Below are 19702 nucleotides of genomic sequence, written 5' to 3' on the forward strand. Positions count from 1 at the left end.
TCCGCGTAGTATGTTCAGGGAAAATAATATTTTCTCGCGCCTATCAAAAAGTACCTGTTTAGTTTTTTTATATGTTTTGGCTGAGGGTTTCCTTTACGTAATGCATACCAAATGACTGTTCTATGACGACCGCTTCCTTTTCAAAATTGGCCGTAAAAACGTCAAACTTTGCGAAAATCGCCAGGTTTAAGGTGTGCCATGGCAAAAACTACTGTATTGACGGCTTTGAAAACCAGCTGGCATGTAGAATGGGTCCTCGTGAACGGCCACAAGGTTTTCAAGGATTCCAGCTGTTACGTAAAGTATATTTAAAAACTCGCAAATTCGCAAGAAAAAGCGCCGATAGCCGGGGCGTTTTATGGCACTCAGAGTTGTATTTCCCAAAAATTTCTCCTTCAACACATTTTTCGAACCCAGTCGTCTGTTTCAGCACCATAATTATGCGCATAATGCGAGCGATGCTCCCGCCCGATTATTTCAAGCATACTATGGTTTTCGTGCTTACCGAAAACTTTGACCCCGCGTAAAATGACAGGGACTCAATATTCACCAGAAAAACTTCGGGAAATGTCTATTAATAGCTTGGGGTATCCACGGTAATTTTTTGGTCGAGAAGTGCGGGGGTCGAGCAGGACCTTTGGATCATTTGGCGTGGAATGACCCAGCAGTGGCGTAGGCAGAAAATTAAATATTTCGCGGAGAAGGGGAGGGGGGGGGGGGGTTCCGTGGGTGTTCACATGTTTGAGGAGGGTTTCTAAATCGTTTCCTTCTCCCGCACTCTGGTGGCACGACTTTGGAGACGCTTGAGCTCACCAAACTACTCCCTGGGTGTGCTAATATACCCTGAAAAAGAAACAAAAATTTGGTTAACGCGCTTGGAGCACGGTCGCCGACCTTAAGAGTACTTGCAGCTCAATTTTATTTCGGTAAGATATGTATACAATACATCGTAATCTGCGGAGATTTCAAACTTGATGCAATCAAACCTTTAGGCGAAAGAAAACTTCTTTCCAGAAACTGTACCGCAAGCGATACTGCCCCGACGACATTGTTATCGGCGGCGCCGTTCAAACCTTATTTTGAATATTTTGAAATCCAAATTCCATACTGAAGCACTGTAATCGAGGTGGCGAAATATGTATACCATTATTTTATTATTTCTTTTTCATTTCTTTTATCATTTGTATAGAAAAGTTGCAAATGGGGTTTTCCAAAGAGAAACCCAATTTTGCAACACATTTACCCTACCACAAGCTAGCTACATGCATAATACGGCTCCGCTGGTTTGGCTGGGCACCAACCTGTTCAGATATTTCATGCCAGACAGTTTCTGTTCACAGGAGGTATATAGTCACAGTGGATCCCTTCTACTGCTGGACTGGATGCGGAAAGCTTGGATGTTATATTTAGTTTTCGACAGGATGTTACCTCACGAAGTAACTGTACATGATCTATAAAACGACTTTGTGACGTCACAGGGTGGATACACGTATTTCCGATACACACGTTTCCGCCAGGAATCAGGCACAGTGACAAATTTCCCATCTAAATCCTAAACGGGACATGCACTGGACGTTCTGAATGTCGTCCCTCTGAGATATCCATGGGACATCCTCACAAAGTTTCACCGGGATATTTCCTTCTCCCGGATGTTATGGGATCGTGGGGATATCCGGAGGATTTTGTGTGTTGTCTGGGACGTTCGCCCTCCATGAGCTGTGTCAGTGCCACCGTGGGAATCAAAATTTCCGACAGAACAACGCACAACTAAAATCTCTCGTTTCCGGTAGCCGTAGGTACCTCAAACCCTCGGAGTGGTCCTCAGTAATCCTTTTGGCATCCATGCGCTTCAACCCAGTCAGTTTATATCATGTGAAAGGTCATGTCTAAAGCTATCGGATGATGCTAATCCAATGGTGGCATCCATCACCTGCAGGGGTCTCGCAATGGGCACATTTTACGTTTTTCGAAACTTCCACAACGTTCTTTTACCAATGAAAAGGATATGATTTTCACACTGCCTGGGGGACTGGCGGCAACCTGAAACAAAGGCGACGATGTTACCAGTGCCTAAAGATCTTTACGAAGCGCTTCGTTTCTTCTCACTGATTTGTCGATATGTTCGTCGGACTGGGCTCTTCGTCAAGGGCGCACAGGCAACTCATGTATTCTCCCACGGTTTGAATGAGCCTGGCGGAACTGGGAGACCATTGGGTAAACGTAAAGTGATGCTCTGGGGACACTGTGGGTTCGAGTCCTACAGCTGGCTAACCTTTTCAGTGACTTTCATCATACATCGTTAACTACAACAAGCTCACGCAGTGTGGTCATTGATTTCCCAGTCAGCGGGAGACCTGTAGCAAAGAAGAGGTTGAAGGTCGCGTGCTTGTGGATGGGGCGCGCAAGGCCACAGCCGCGTGGACCCTGCCTGACAAAAAAAAAAAAAACAAAGAAATCGCTGCGCGTCTCTTAGGTAAAAATCACTTCGCGTCCAAAGTAGGGACATCACGCCACCTTTTCAAAAATAATCAAGGAAATCGAAAATGGCATTTTTGAGAAAATTGAGATGCAACATTGGCAATTTTCGCCTACCATGTGCGATTCTGAAGCTAATAACACAAACCACTGGGCTGAGAAAAATAAACTCTCTACAGTACGAAAGTTCTTTCAAGGTCCTATCGAATGGCACTAAGCTCGATGTTCTCAGATGTTCTGTCATGACGCAAATTGGTAACAAAGTTTGGCCTTTTTGAACGTTTACGACAATTTTGGCATTTTTTAACCGAAAATCTGTGGCCCTCAGAGTTCTGTGGGTGGCTGTCGACAGTGTCTGTAGAGCAGCCTATAATCATAAAATTCCTCCAGTTCCTAGGCATAAAATCAGCGGTGGTAGACCCCGTCAAAGTCGGTTCAGAAGAAAGCGCGCTCAAGCATCCTCAGAATTTCCTCCTCTCCCACGCGGAAACTACTCCACGCACGAGCGTCGCAAGTTGTGCGATTTGCTTCGTTTGAGCTATTTTTTCTGGCCGAATTAAAAAATACGACTTTCACCCGTTGTTCGATTTAAAATGAAACTACCCCCTCCCCATTATGGGTGACGTCGCCAGGTACTTACTTCGCCGGGAGCTGGTTATTGCGGTCCTCTCGAAGTTCAGCGACCGTTCGGAAGACTATAGGTCGTGGAAATCGGCATTTCGTAACACTACTAAAACCTTGGAATATCAGCCACAGAAGAGATGGATCTCCTGGTGAAGTGGCTGTGAAGCGAATCGTCCATGTACGCTAGAAGCTGTGCACATCGGAAACCCGGTCATGGGACTTCAGGCGATCTGGGAACGGTTAGAAGGGTAAACGGCAACCCAGAGGCAATCGAAAACGCGGTAATGGACAGGCTTGAAAAGTTTCCGAGGATACTAGGCAGTGGCCGAGAGAAACTGAGGGAGCTGGGAGCTTTACTCCAAAAACTCGAGTCAGCAAAGGCAGATCCACGCTTGCCTGGGTTCTCTACCTAGACACGTCACGTGGGGTCAACCCTATTGCAGCGAAACTTCCTCTACATTTGCAAGAAAAATGGATCGCTCTAGGATCGAAATACAAGCGGGAACACCGTGCGTCTTTCCCACCGTCTCTGTCTTCTCAGACTTCGTCCGAACCGCAGCGAAGACAAGGAATGATCCAAGTTTCATAATCGGGCCCTCAAGGGATAACACAGGCAAGAAGAAGACGTCCTCGTCGACAACGCCTCTAAGAAATCGTCTGAAACGGTGCACAGGATCACGATTACCGCTCAGGAAGACAGCTCAACAAGTCAAGTAGAAAGAACTCTGAAGAACCCGGAAGGAATGTGCCCCTTGCATAAGAAGCCACATAAGCTTAGCCGGTGTAGGGCGCTATGTCAGAAACCTCACGCCGAGCGAAAGCGCTTGCTGTCAGAGTTCGGTGCATGCTTTAAATGCTGTGCGATGACGCACAACGCGAAGAGCTGCGACTCAACGATACATTGCACGGAGTGCAACAGCGGCCACCACATTACGGCAATTCATCCTGGGAGCGTTACCTCGCAAGCTCGACGCAGCGCCGGAACCACATCGGCAGAGGAAGAGGGTTTCAACAGGGCATCCGCAGAGGTTACATCAAGCTGCACGGAAGTGTGTGGAGAAGCCAATTCGAGAGTATCCTGCTATTTTTAGCAGGACGACATATTTTAGGCGAGACATATTTATGAGCAGGATACTCAAAAATATGTCTCGTCAAAGTGTATCCAGAAGAGTACAGCCAGAACAAGCAGTTCGGATATATGCAGTCATTGACGACGAGAGCAATAAGTCATTGGCCAGGCCCGAATTCTTCGAATGCTTCAACATTCACGGGTGTGAGTATCCATACACGCTCAGGACGTGCGCTGGAGTGGTTGAGACGTTGGGACGACGAGCTACCGGTTATGTTGTTGAGGGTATCGACAGCGGCACACCTCTGCGGCACACCTCTGCGGCACACGTCGGCCTTGACCAACGTTGACGGAGTGCGACCAAATTCCTAATGACAGGAATGAGATCCCAACACCGGACTTTGCTCGCAGACATCCACATGCCAAGGCAGTGGCAAATGTCATTCCGCCACTCGAACCCAATGCACAAATCCTACACTGCTCCTAGGAAGGATCTCGTTCAAGAGCACAAAGTGCGTCAGCAGCGTAACAACCCTAACCACGCTCCTTTCGCCCAGAAGCTGAACTTCAAGTGTGTCATAGTTGGGGACGTCTGTATCGAACGATTACGCAATTCACAGGTCAGTAGCTTCGCCACAAGCGTGTTGCAAAACGGTCGTCCTTCCTACTCCACGCCCTGCCCCAACCACATGATTGTGGACGAAAAACCCTGTGTTGAGCATTCTACAAAAGAAGCCGTCCAGTCTCTTCCGCTGCTAAGCGACGACCAAACGAATCCCAGATACCCCCTATTCCAGATCACAAGAGATGACGAGAAGCTTACTCCGTCAATGAAAGACAAAGAATGACTGAGCTTGATGAACAGAGAATTCCACAGGGACACGTTACACAACTGAGCAGCCCCTTTGCCTTTTCGTATGCCCCGACGTGAACTTCCTGACAACCGAGAACAAGCGTTTTCTTGGTTCACTTCTTTACATCGCACTCCGGAAAGGACCGCACAAATGAAGCACTTCGTTGCCTTCATGCAGGATCTGCTCGAAAATGGCCACGCTGAGCCAGCACCACAAAGAAAAGAAGCCAAGCAATCTCTGTACCTCCCCAGCTTCGGTGTTTGCCACCCGCAGAAACCGAGCCAAATCCGCGTAGTTTTCGATTCAAGTACCAAGGTGTTTCGCTCAACGACTTGCACATTTCGGGACCGGACATGACAAATAGCCTGATCGGTTTGCTGCTCCGTTTTAGAAAGGAGGCTGTGGCGGTAACAGCTGACATCCAGCGAATGTTTTATTCCTTCTTCGTGCGTGAAGACAGACTACCTGCGCTTCTTGTGGTTCCGAGACAACGACACTATCAAATATGTCATTGAATACAGGATGTGTGTACATGCGTTTGGCAACACATGCTCCCCCTCTATTTGTGACCTACGGCTTAGGGCGCACCGCACAGGAGGGAGAGCAGGACTTTGGAGCGGACGTTCGACACTTTATCGAAAGAGACTTCTATGTCGACGACGGCCTCAAGTCCTTAACGACCGAAGAGGAGGATATTGACTTACTCAATGGGACACAGCACATGGTGAAAGGAGCAAACATGCGGCATCACAAGATAGCCTCTAACTCTGTGGAAATCGAGGAAATCTTCCCATCCGGTGACTATGCACGGGCATTAAAGACATGGACTTCGACGGAGGTCATGTACCGATGCAGCAGAGCCTTGGACTAAACTGGGACCTGAAGGCACGTTCACCTTCAAAGTGCCCGTAAAAGACACTCCGAATTCTCGACGCGGCGTACTATCCACTGTGAAAAGCCTATACGACACCCCTAGGATTGAGAGCCCCAGTGACGGTACAAGGTAGGCCGTTGCTGAGAGATATTTCTTATCCTGAGACTGGGATGCCACTCTCGACCTGAATTACAACTGGCGAACGTGGCGAGACTCATTACATCTTGAACGGCTCAAGATACCACTCCAGTACACTGCAATCTCTCTCTCCAGCGCTCGTCGACGGGAAATCTGCGTCTTCTGCGATGCCTCAGAACAGACAATCGCCGCTGTGGCTTACATCAGAGTCACAGATGCTGATGGACTGCAACACGTGGGTTTTGTGTTCGGAAAAGCAAAGCTAGCACCACGCCCCTAACAGACCATTCCAAGACTTGAGCTATGTGCCGCACTGCTCGCCGTCGATACCGCCGAGTTTGTCGTCAGCGAAATCGATGCTCACATTACATTCTACACGGACAGCAAAGTTGTGCTCGGATACATCTTCAATCAATCGAGGCGTTTCTACGTCTGTGTCAGGCAGCCGTGTGAACCGCATACGAGGATCTACAAAGCCCGAACAATGGCATTACGTTCCCACCGATCAGAACCCTGCAGGTCACGCCCCTAGAGCTGTCGCTGCAGATGCTTTGGCTAGCACGACTTTGCTGACAGGACCGAAATTTCTTCGGCAAAGTACGGACGCGTAGAGGAAGGGCACAGCCTTCCTGCTTTTTGAACCAGACCAGCACAAGGAAATCCGTCCTCAAGTGGCTGTCTCGGCAACTCGCGTAGGAAATCAACAACTGGAGGTTCATCGCTTCGAGCGCTTTCCGACATGGGCATCTTTCCTGCTGGCCGTGGCATACCTGGTGCATACCGCTCGTTCCTTTCATAACCCTTTGGCTGATTGTCACGGGTGGCATTAGTGCAGGAAACCTCGAAGCGCGGATGAGCTGAACGAGGCGAAGGAAGTCATCCTTCGCTGCGTCTAACACGAACAATTTTCAGAAGCCGTCACAAGTCCCCGTGCGGACGCAGCTCAACAAAGTCTCATTTCGTCCAGCAACCCTTTGTGCGAACTCGACCCGTTCGTCCACAATCAGGGCATGTTGAGAGTTCGTGGACGCCTACGAAACTCCGACCTCGACAATTCGGATCACTCGGATCAATCCGATCACACCCGGAGATCACTAAAGGGTAGTACACGCATGTCGGAATCGAACTCGTGCCAGAAGCACAATGAAGCAATGTAATCCGGAGTACTCTTTCCTACTCTGGTGCCACTGGTATCATCCGTATACTGCAGATTACTAAAGGGTAGCACACACTTCTAGGAATCGAACTCGTGCCAGAAGCACAACGGAGCAATGTAATCCGTACTACTCTGTCCTGCTTTGGTGCCACTGGTATCATCCGCGTACCGCAGATCAGTGAAGGGTAGTACACGCTTCTAGGAATCGAACTCGTGCCAGAAGCACAATGGAGCAATGTAATCCGTATTACTCTGTCCTGCTTTGGCGCCACTGGTACCATCCGCGTACCGCAGATCACTAAAGGGTAGTAGACGCTTCTAGGAATCGAACTCGTGCCAGAAGCACAATGAAGCAATGTAATCCGTATTACTCTGTCCTGCTTTGGTGCCACTGGTATCATCCGCGTACCACAGATCACTAAAGGGTAGTACACGCTTCTAGGAATCGAACTCGTGCCAGAAGCACAATGGAGCAATGTAATCCGGATTACTCTTTCCTGCTTTGGTGCCAGTGGTATCATCCGCGTACCGCAGATCACTAAAGGGTAGTACACGCTTCTAGGAATCAACTCGTGCCAGATGCACAATGAAGCAATGTAATCCGTATTACTCTGTCCTGCTTTGGTGCCACTGGTATCATCCGCGTACCACAGATCACTAAAGGTAGTACACGCTTCTAGGAATCGAACTCGTGCCAGAAGCACAATGGAGCAATGTAATCCGGATTACTCTTTCCTGCTTTGGTGCCAGTGGTATCATCCGCGTACCGCAGATCACTAAAGGGTAGTACACGCTTCTAGGAATCAAACTCGTGCCAGAAGCACAATGGAAGCAATGTAATCCGTATTACTCTGTCCTGCTTTGGTGCCACTGGTATCATCCGCGTACCAGCAGATCACTAAAGGGTAGTACACGCTTCTAGAATCGAACTCGTGCCAGAAGCACAATGGAGCAATGTAATCCGGATTACTCTTTCCTGCTTTGGTGCCAGTGGTATCATCCGCGTACCGCAGATCACTAAAGGGTAGTACACGCTTCTAGGAATCGAACTCGTGCCAGATGCACAATGAGCAATGTAATCCGTATTACTCTGTCCTGCTTTGGTGCCACTGGTATCATCCGCGTACCAGCAGATCACTAAAGGGTAGTACACGCTTCTAGGAATCGAACTCGTGCCAGAAGCACAATGGAGCAATGTAATCCGGATTACTCTTTCCTGCTTGGTGCCAGTGGTATCATCCGCGTACCGCAGATCACTAAAGGGTAGTACACGCTTCTAGGAATCGAACTCGTGCCAGAAGCACAATGGAGCAATGTAATCCGGATTACTCTTTCCTGCTTTGGTGCCAGTGGTATCATCCGCGTACCGCAGATCACTAAAGGGTAGTACACGCTTCTAGGAATCAAACTCGTGCCAGAAGCACAATGAAGCAATGTAATCCGTATTACTCTGTCCTGCTTTGGTGCCACTGGTATCATCCGCGTACCACAGATCACTAAAGGGTAGTACACGCTTCTAGGAATCGAACTCGTGCCAGAAGCACAATGGAGCAATGTAATCCGGATTACTCTTTCCTGCTTTGGTGCCAGTGGTATCATCCGCGTACCGCAGATCACTAAAGGGTAGTACACGCTTCTAGGAATCGAACTCGTGCCAGAAGCACAATGGAGCAATGTAATCCGTATTACTCTGTCCTGCTTTGGTGCCACTGGTATCATCCGCGTACCGCAGAATCACTAAAGGGTAGTACACTCTTCTAGGAATCGAACTCGTGCCAGAAGCACAATGGAGCAATGTAATCCGTATTACTCTGTCCTGCTTTGGTGCCACTGGTATCATCCGCGTACCGCAGATCACTAAAGGGTAGTACACGCTTCTAGGAATCGAACTCGTGCCAGAAGCACAATGGAGCAATGTAATCCGTATTACTCTGTCCTGCTTTGGCGCCACTGGTATCATCCGCGTACCGCAGATCACTAAAGGGTAGTACACGCTTCTAGGAATCGAACTCGTGCCAGAAGCACAATGGAGCAATGTAATCCGTATTACTCTGTCCTGCTTTGGTGCCACTGGTATCATCCGCGTACCGCAGATCACTAAAGGGTAGTACACGCTTCTAGGAATCGAACTCGTGCCAGAAGCACAATGAGCAATGTAATCCGTATTACTCTTCCTGCTTTGGTGCCACTGGTATCATCCGCGTACCGCAGATCACTAAAGGGTAGTACACGCTTCTAGGAATCGAACTCGTGCCAGAAGCACAATGGAGCAATGTAATCCGTATTACTCTTTCCTGCTTTGGTGCCACTGGTATCATCCGCGTACCGCAGATCACTAAAGGGTAGTACACGCTTCTAGGAATCGAACTCGTGCCAGAAGCACAATGGAGCAATGTAATCCGGATTACTCTGTCCTGCTTTGGTGCCACTGGTATCATCCGCATACTGCAGATCACTAAAGGGTAGTACACGCTTCTTGGAATCGAACTCGTGCCAGAAGCACAATGAAGCAATGTAATCCGTATTACTCTTTCCTGCTTTGGTGCCACTGGTATCATCCGCGTACCGCAGATCACTAAAGGGTAGTACACGCTTCTAGGAATCGAACTCGTGCCAGAAGCACAATGGAGCAATGTAATCCGTATTACTCTGTCCTGCTTTGGTGCCACTGGTATCATCCGCATACTGCAGATCACTAAAGGGTAGTACACGCTTCTTGGAATCGAACTCGTGCCAGAAGCACAATGGAGCAATGTAATCCGTATTACTCTGTCCTGCTTTGGTGCCACTGGTATCATCCGCGTACCGCAGATCACTAAAGGGTAGTACACTCTTCTAGGAATCGAACTCGTGCCAGAAGCACAATGGAGCAATGTAATCCGTATTACTCTGTCCTGCTTTGGTGCCACTGGTATCATCCGCGTACCGCAGATCACTAAAGGGTAGTACACTCTTCTAGGAATCGAACTCGTGCCAGAAGCACAATGGAGCAATGTAATCCGTATTACTCTTTCCTGCTTTGGTGCCACTGGTATCATCCGCGTACCGCAGATCACTAAAGGGTAGTACACGCTTCTAGGAATCGAACTCGTGCCAGAAGCACAATGGAGCGATGTAATCCGGATTACTCTTTCCTGCTTTGGTGCCACTGGTATCATCCGCTTACTGCAGATCACTAATGGTAGTACACGCTTCTAGGAATCGAACTCGTGCCAGAAGCACAATGGAGCGATGTAATCCGGATTACTCTTTCCTGCTTTGGTGCCACTGGTATCATCCGCATACTGCAGAACACTAAAGGGTAGTACACGCTTCTAGGAAGCGAACTCGTGCCAGAAGCACAATGGAGCAATGTAACCGGATTACTCTTTCCTGCTTTGGTGCCACTGGTATCATCCGCATACCTGCAGATCACTAAAGGGTAGTACACGCTTCTAGGAATCGAACTCGTGCAGAAGCACAATGGAGCAATGTAATCCGTATTACTCTGTCCTGCTTTGGTGCCAGCTGGTATCATCCGCATACCGCAGATCACTAAAGGGTAGCACACGCTTCTAGGAATCGAACTCGTGCCAGAAGCACAATGGAGCCAATGTAATCCGATTACTCTTTCCTGCTTTGGTGCCACTGGTATCATCCGCATACCGCAGATCACTAAAGGGTAGTACACGCTTCTAGGAATCGAACTCGTGCCAGAAGCACAATGGAGGGGCAATGATATCCGGAATACTCTTCCTGCTTTGGTGCCACTGGTAATCATCCGCAAACTGCAGATCACTAAAGGGGTAGTACACGCTTCTAGAATCGAACTCGTGCCCGAAGCCACAACGGAGCAATGTAATCCGTATTGCTCCTTTCCTGCTTTGGTGCCACTGGTATCATCCGCTTCACCTGCAGATCACTAAAGAGTAGTACACGCTTCTAGGAATCGAACCTCTTGCCAGAAGCACAATGATGCAATGTAATCCGTATACTCTTTCCTGCATTTGGTGCTCACTGGTATCACCGCGTGCCGCCAGAACACTAAAGGGTAGAACACGCTTTCTAGAATCGAACTCGTGCCAGAAGCACAATGGAGCGATGTAATCCGGATTACTCTTTCCTGCTTTGGTGCCACTGGTATCATCCGCATACTGCAGAACACTAATGGGTAGTACACGCTTCTAGGAATCGAACTCGTGCCAGAAGCACAATGGAGCGATGTAATCCGGATTACTCTTTCCTGCTTTGGTGCCACTGGTATCATCCGCATACTGCAGAACACTAAAGGGTAGTACACGCTTCTAGGAAGCGAACTCTTGCCAGAAGCACAATGGAGCAATGTAATCCGGACTACTCTTTCCTGCTTTGGTGCTACTGGTATCACCGCATGCCGCAGAACACTAAAGGGTAGCACACGTTTCTAGGAATCGAACTCGTGCCAGAAGCACAATGGAGCGATGTAATCCGGATTACTCTTTCCTGCTTTGGTGCCACTGGTATCATCCGCATACTGCAGAACACTAATGGGTAGTACACGCTTCTAGGAATCGAACTCGTGCCAGAAGCACAATGGAGCGATGTAATCCGGATTACTCTGTCCTGCTTTGGTGCCACTGGTATCATCCGCGTACCGCAGATCACTAAAGGGTAGTACACGCTTCTAGGAATCGAACACGTGCCAGAAGCACAATGGAGCAATGTAATCCGTATTACTCTGTCCTGCTTTGGTGCCACTGGTATCATCCGCGTACCGCAGATCACTAAAGGGTAGTACACTCTTCTAGGAATCGAACTCGTGCCAGAAGCACAATGGAGCAATGTAATCCGTATTACTCTGTCCTGCTTTGGTGCCACTGGTATCATCCGCGTACCGCGGATCACTAAAGGGTAGTACACTCTTCTAGGAATCGAACTCGTGCCAGAAGCACAATGGAGCGATGTAATCCGGATTACTCTTTCCTGCTTTGATGCCACCGGTATCATCCGCATACCGCGGATCACTAAAGGGTAGTACACGCTTCTAGGAATCGAACTCGTGCCAGAAGCACAATGGAGCAATGTAATCCGGACTACTCTTTCCTGCTTTGGTGCCACTGGTATCATCCGCATACTGCAGAACACTAATGGGTAGTACACGCTTCTAGGAATCGAAATCGTGCCAGAAGCACAATGGAACAATATAATCCGGATTACTCTTTCCTGCTTTGGTGCCATTGGAACGACCAGCATATTGCAGATACGACAGGATTTCACGAATTCCGGACTATTCACACGATTTCAGGAATGCAATTAAATTTCTCCCAGAAGCACAATAGAGCAATTTAATATGGATTACTGTTTACTGATTTGGTGGCAGTGGTATCACCGGAATATTTCCGATCAAAGGGGCGGTGCACACGCTTTTATGGTTGGTTCGGTTAAAGTTCTGGTTCGAGGTTGCTGGTTAGGTTCATGTTCGTATTCAGCGCAACCAAAATAACGGTTTGAACTCGTATTAATCGGATCGAACCGGATTACGTGTGCTATGCTAATCAGTGTGCCACATGAAAGGTAACGCAAGGTTGTCCCTCGTTCTCTTACACGCTAGCCTCTACACTTCATAGGTACAAAGAATGATGCAGTTCATAGGAGATCATCCTTTACTGAACCGAAAAGTGCTGGGAAGTGGCGTACAGGATACAATTTAACTCCACTGCAAAAAGCTATCGCCAATTTCTAAAGAAAAAAAAAGAGAGAGAGAGAGCTCCCCTCTTCTGGTTCGGCGGTTGACGTTGAGCTGGTGTCAGAGCTCGACGTTCTGCTCCATGCTCTGGACCGCACGCCAACCTAGGGATTCGGTGTAGAAGACGGATTGTGCGTTGAACGGTTAGGATGAGGCTGCGCAAGGGGGTGAACACATCACCGCCATCTTCTGCCACGGAGTGCCTAACCTCTCGTTCCGCAAATATAACCCGGACGTCTTTCAGGTAGAGCAAGAGATTGTCAATCGAGTATTCTTACAGCATAAATCTTGCCCAGATTTCTGGTGCACGATTGATGTATTGATGGTGAGATAGGGATTCCACCTAAACACTTAGCTGACCAAGGTTGCTGGCTGCCGCTTCCAACTAGACGGGGACGAAGAGATGACTATCTCGGTGAAAACCGGGTGGTGCATAACTTGAATGCGGACCGCGTATAGTTCCTCAACACTGCCCGCGAGCACGAATGAGATTGGCACCCCTGGCGTGTAGCCAACGTAAATACGTGCTACCTATATCTACATGGTAAAGTCAACGTCTCTTTTACGTTGACAATCGACCATTGACCAGGTACAGTTTCCACATTGATTAAGAGCTAGAATGCTGTATACGACGTTGTTCAACATCAGACAACATTCTCTGTTGACGGTAAGGGTAAGGGTAAGTTCACGGTATGGGTTCAGAAAGTAGTTTTGTAAGAGAATTCTCCATGTAACCTTGCACCTTAAAGAAATTAACGCAACCGGGGAAGCTTCGTGAAAAATCGGGTATGTCTGCTTCGCCTGAGGTGTCTAACAACGTCTTTAAGCTGTAAGCCTTATTGTTTGTGCAGGCAAGCCTGAACAAAAAGACACCTGTGCTGCGACTGCGAATGACGGTCACATGTGCTTGACACTAGATGAGGATGCTGGATGACCTGGGCAACCTCTTCAAGGGGACATGCCCACGGTTCTCTCTAATCATTGTGCTTCCGTTTCAGGTTATTCTGGTTTTAGTGGAAGATATACGTCTGGGTTAGTGCTTATACAATATCTCATCCAGATGCGAAAGGCGTTCTTGCGTGGGAAATGCTATCCCGTTCCCCAATGTCCTGCGACTGGACTTGCTTCGTGCCTCAAGACACATTGGAAGTGCCAGGCAGTCATTATTACTGCGCGAATTGTACAACACAAGATATCCCTGAAAGAAAACTGGTGAAGAAACGTGGCTACGCTTGCGATGTCCTCTGCCTTTTCTTCAAATGCGTCCTTAAAAAAAAAAAAATCGCGCAATAACAGACGTTGGATTTGCATTATGCGCAACGGCTCTCGCATCACTATAGAACATAGCGCTAGAATCAGTTAGTTTACTTCTGTTTTTCATTCTAGCCACTCGGTCGACGTCTACATCGGCCCTACGTAAGTGACTGAGCTTGCACACAAAAACCATGACTTATTTCATTACTCTGCATCTTTAACCCGGAATCTTGCATGAGAAAACCTCCATCAAGGCAGAATCACATGAAACGCTCCGTGAGAACGGCGCGCAGGATATGCGAAGCTTCAATACGCAGGGCGAACAGGGTTGCCAGATGCGAAGCTGGTCTCCTGACAAAACTGATTCAGAAAATAGCCCAAATATAGCCAACTCACGCCAACGCATAAAGGAAAAAAAAAAGAAAGAAAAGCCAACATATCCAAAAGTTCACAAACCGGGAGAATATACACCATAAGATTGGGGGAAGCATGCAACTTCTCCTGAATTATGGATACATAAGTTCGCTTTTAAACATGTTCAGGTAGGGTTCGGATGGCATAAAGTCTTTTCAGCAACGTCCCATGCCGCGGACTAATACGAGACGAAACGTCTCGTATTAAATGTTGTTATTCTATGTTGTGTTAACTGTTAAGTCGCTGGTAAATTGTTTTCTTCCGATGTTCTAAAGTGGAACAAACAGCGTCTATAAGAACCGCAATATATGTATTGAATCAGATATGATGCACCACGTATAGCTTATAACTTCATTGCTTATGTAAATATAGGTCACTTTCAAAGACTCCAAGCCCGAGGCACCATGATATCAAGTACAGGTCCCATATACAAGCGGCAGCTTTGCGTAAAGGTGCTCCCATGCTCGCCACATTGTGGGTTGCTAACGTGAAGCTGGGAACCTGTCCTTGAAGTTAGCAACTCGCGTTGCCGCGGACCCAGCAAATTTTAAGTTGGAGCAACCGTTTATATGCGCGCCGTAGTTACTAAACTATGTTACTAAACAGACCTGTACATGGTCAGTCTTTAATATTCCAGCAGCATTAGTTTTGGGGCGTTTAATAATCGAACATCAGCGGGCCCAAGGCACTACGTACTCTCTCCAGTTCGCACAACTTATTTAAAGTCAGCAAGTTCAGAAGAAGAATAAAGTCGCACGGGAATTGGTTCCTTTGAACTTGGAAATTCTGATTGTACAGGAACAAAAGCTGCGTTGCAGTATCACCACCTGTGTCCGTCACAGAATTACCGAATTCTGAAAAAAGGATTGCGACTTGTGTGTCTTCGTATCTGCTCATATCTATTCTGCTGCCCATTAACGCGTCCGACCTGGAAGCGCAAAGGATCATTACTTTATTCAGTCTTGACAGACGGCAGTGCATTAATGTGTGCCGGGACACAATGCAGAAACGAGGGGTGACAGTCATCGCGTGCTGTCATCCGAGCGCATGGCGTGAAACGCTGGTATAGCCCCAAAATAGTCAAATAGCCAACATGAAAAACACCCCGCCAACTGTCACAAAAAGTAACCCAACGTGGCGGTTTATAGCCCAATCTGGGAACCCTGAGAGCGAACCACATGGCGCTTCGGGTCGGTTTCGTACAGCCGGAGCGATTCCAAAATTTAGCCAAATTTATCTTCACGAGTACTGTACACGTATACAACCGTACGAGCTTTATTCTGAATAATCACCCCCCGCCTGCAGTTCCCGCTGTTGTGTTGTTGTGTCTCCACCCTCTCTTTGGCTGCAAGTTTTTACTCATGAATAATCAAGTCGTTTTGTAGGAATTTGTCGAAACGTGCCGTAATGGCGGACGGCGAAACCTGCGCTTCGAATCTCATCCAATGTCACGCACGACTTCGGCCTGCGGGCATGGCAAAAGGACCGTGCGCTAAGCCATCTCCTTTGCTCTAGAAATAGGCCCACTCAGACATTTCCGCCGGCGGTGAATGTAGTTGCATTGACGATAATGTGGCGCATAATCCAACACGTGGAAGCTAAGTCACGTGTTTTCTTTCCGCGCGTATTTAAGGCGGTTTTTAAATTACGTCATCAGCGACTCCCAAGGAAGCATCCTGTTGTCCAAGGAGTCTCCTGAGCAGTGTTATATGTATCGTCGTTGCAAGTAACACCGTTACAGTAATCGATACTTTTTCTATATCGGAGTGCGTATCGCGATATTTTTTAAACCGGTATCGTAAAAGTATTTCCGTTACAAATTATGGTAACGCGATTGCTGTATCGTTACCGATACCGATACTTTCTAATGCCCCACTCCATAGGGCTGACCACATTTCTTATTCATTGTCCATAGTCCGTCTAGCCTTCGACAAGAAACCTGTGGATACGCCTACGTACGCCGCAACTGGAATTATGGAATTGTACCAAACATATGTTCACTCTTTTCCTTTGTAACTGAAGGAAATAACCACGGCGTGTTCAACAAGAGTGTTGAGGTCAACGAACATAGGTCAGGTTTTTAACAGGGCGCTCTGGATTCCACTCCTAATCTGCAGTGTCGCACTGAGTCACGCTCACATATACTGTGGTATTGTTAAGGGAGCGCAACCCCCTCCTGCTGAGGAGGAGGAGGAGGAGTGTCGTTGGGAGGAACCCGAGAGGTCTGCCTGCCTGATTAGGCGGCATGTTTCTCGGGAAGGGAAAGGTGGTGGAGAGGAGGAGAGGAAAGAGTGAAGTGGAAGACCGAGCGGAATCCGCTCGGGGGGAGGATAGCTGCGTCCATGGGCCGACTTCAGGGGAACTGTGCCGGCATACGCCTATTACACATCTGAGGGAAACCCAGGAAAAACCCCAGACGGCACAGCCGGCCCGCGGATTCGAACCGCGGTCCTCCCAGTCTCCAAGCGCACGCGTTACCGCTGCGCCACCGGAGCTGGTACCCCCTCCTGCTCAATGGCATTCCTCATGCATTTTTCAAACCACAACTCCGCAAGGAATTGCTCAATTTGCATAAAATAGGTCTTGAATTGGAGATCTCAATGGGTTCTAGTACTTAATGGCGCCAGAAATTCATCTTTTGTGTTGGAAATTTTCTCGCAGACGTCGGAAATTGCGTTTCGCGCTTCCTTCAAATTTGTTGGCTGGTCACAAAATAAATAGACCTAAGGTGAGAATTTTAATCCCATTAAGTACTAGAAAAATATCGCTAAAACCAATAAATACCGAAAGAATTTGTTTATGTCGAAGCATAGAGTTGCTACACGGATTCTTGTGAGCAGTGGTCAGCGAATGCTGACTCGCTGGAATTTTGGCTGTGCGCGGTGGTGCCATCTCTCTGCATGCTACAGTAGTCTGCACAAGTTCGAAAAACCGGATGAATTGTCACAATCTGCCTTTTCGCATGTGATAATAAATGGAGCAGCTGTCGCTCGTTATCTCGGAATCCTTCGTTCCGTGGTTGTGCTGTGCCTGCCAGTCACGGTTTCAGGCATAGCAGGAAACCTGTCTGCGGAAACCGGAAGAGACGCAAAGAACAAGCCCTGGAGGTACCAGTAGTAGTACCAGACTCTCACGAATCAAGCAGTCTTTCATCCAGAGCTAGCAGAAGCGACAGAACGCAAGATGTGTCTGCAGGAACGTCAGGAAACGGACTCTGTGTTGTTGGAAGGCCAAGCATGTGGACAATATGCACTTGTTCAACTAATTTCAACCTCTGAGAATCCACAGCCCATTCAACTGCACACTTGTTGTCATGAAGATAACGTCAGAGAACAGAAATGGATTGCGGAGCAAAATTAGACTGCAATGCAAAATGTGCTTGCTGAAGGCCGTTACAGCTACTGAGGGCCAACCAGATAGCATGTCAGATCGTATGGACGTGAACAGAGTATAGCTGTATCCAATGTGCTATCTACTGGGGCTGGGTATACTTTGAGCGGCTTTATAATGCTTAGCTCCATCCAGAGCCTGTTGACCCACGCATACCACGCAGTATGCCGATCAGGGACCCTGACCACAAGAAGAAATACAACACGCAGGAAAGGTCTTCGTAGTGCAACCATTTCGACAGATTGTGCATATTCATACTGTTGTGCATGGTATATGCACTACAATTCCCTTTCCGTCACAGCGCTCTGCATTGCTGTGCTTGCAGTTGACCCCAATGTGGCCTTCATCATGTAATCCAAGTTATCGGACCCAGTGGCCGAAGCCTCTGCTCCGCCTGCGGTGTCATGACGAACATGAGCACATTCCCGTGGAGCGTGGACAGCGTCACACTGAGGAAGACTGTACCCTAGCTGACTTATCATTATCACAGGAAACTTAATTCATGTATGTTTGTGTGTCCGTGGTGCTCCTGGTGTCCAATGGGTACTGTTTATTTTGGAAGCTTATCTCTTGTATTCATCTTTAGACTGCCCCCCGAACCCTTGTGCGAACAAACTCAGTTGAGCCACAGGTGTCTCCGATTCTCATAATCAATCTTCGTTCGTTTTTTATCTACACATATTTGAGCTCTTCTTTGTCGGTATGCCGCTTAACTGAAATATGCGCATCCTGCACAACGCTGTAGTTGGTCAGCTTATTGCCCAATCCCATTTGTGCGCGTCAGTCGCATCTGTTATAGACAACACTCAAACGTTACATTGTCTTGAACTGTCCTTGTGGATTAGGACGTGCTGATTAGGGATACGTGAGTTTCAGTGAAATAACAGAGCGTTCACATGCCTGCTTAGCAAGCATGTGAACGCTGTATTAAACGCGTGTGTTGAAACGTCTGTTGAAACGTTGTGTGTTGAAAAGAAAATTAGTTTTCTTTTCATAGGGTAAAATACTACAGGGAACGGTTACACTAATGTGCCACAGGTGACAGTTCGGTACAACAGGTACAATTTCGATGTTCTGCATTCTGTGTACTAAAACATCTGGCAGCGAACAGTTTGGCTGACAGTTAAAACATTGGTGTAGAACGCAGCCTATAACTTGGTATAGAACTTCGTGTACGCCAGATCGCCCTTCTCCTGGTGAGGGAACGGAGGGACTTGTTGCAAGCACGATGGCCGATGGTCAGCGTCCGCGTCCAATTGGTCAAAATTTGTGCACTGAGCTCACCTTAGAAATTCCAGTGCACAACTGTTAATGCATGCTACCTCGTTACAAAAGCATCTGGCTATCAAGTTATCCGGTTGTTACAAGCTTACCCTTGATGCCCACCAATGGCGACCAGCAACCTGTCCGACGCCACCGCACGCTGTACAATCCACCACAAGCACTGTACCGCTGGCACTGTGCTCGTGAAGATAACTGCCGCCGCTGTCATATGCAGCTTCATTCCCTTCTTTTTAGACTTTGTGTACATATGAGTGTCGAACTTGTGGCGTCGGTGTAAATGAGTCGACAACAGCACTGTCAACTATACTCAGACACCCATCACTGTTCAGGTGATTAGATGCCGTCAAAACTGAGAATGTAAGACCGCACTGCCGACTACACAACTTGGCTCGTCTTTACCTATCGCACTGAACCAAAAATACAGCATTATATGTGCCAGTGTCAAAGCACCGTGATATCGCAGAAC

At 47.9% G+C, this 19702-nt stretch overlaps 1 long non-coding RNA gene across 2 annotated transcripts in view; it reads left to right on the forward strand.

Annotated features, from left to right (window-relative positions):
- The window catches only part of LOC135377085 (uncharacterized), a 51446-nt gene that overhangs the window by 25554 nt on the left and 6190 nt on the right, over nucleotides 1-19702 (forward strand). For both annotated transcript variants that reach the window (XR_010418017.1, XR_010418016.1), the window contains exons 3-4: nucleotides 13893-13926; nucleotides 14281-14310. This is a non-coding gene — a long non-coding RNA (uncharacterized LOC135377085). The remainder of the gene's footprint in view (nucleotides 1-13892; nucleotides 13927-14280; nucleotides 14311-19702) is intronic.

This window comes from Ornithodoros turicata, chromosome 1 (genome assembly GCF_037126465.1).
Source record: "Ornithodoros turicata isolate Travis chromosome 1, ASM3712646v1, whole genome shotgun sequence".
In the NCBI taxonomy this organism is placed as follows: domain Eukaryota; kingdom Metazoa; phylum Arthropoda; class Arachnida; order Ixodida; family Argasidae; genus Ornithodoros; species Ornithodoros turicata.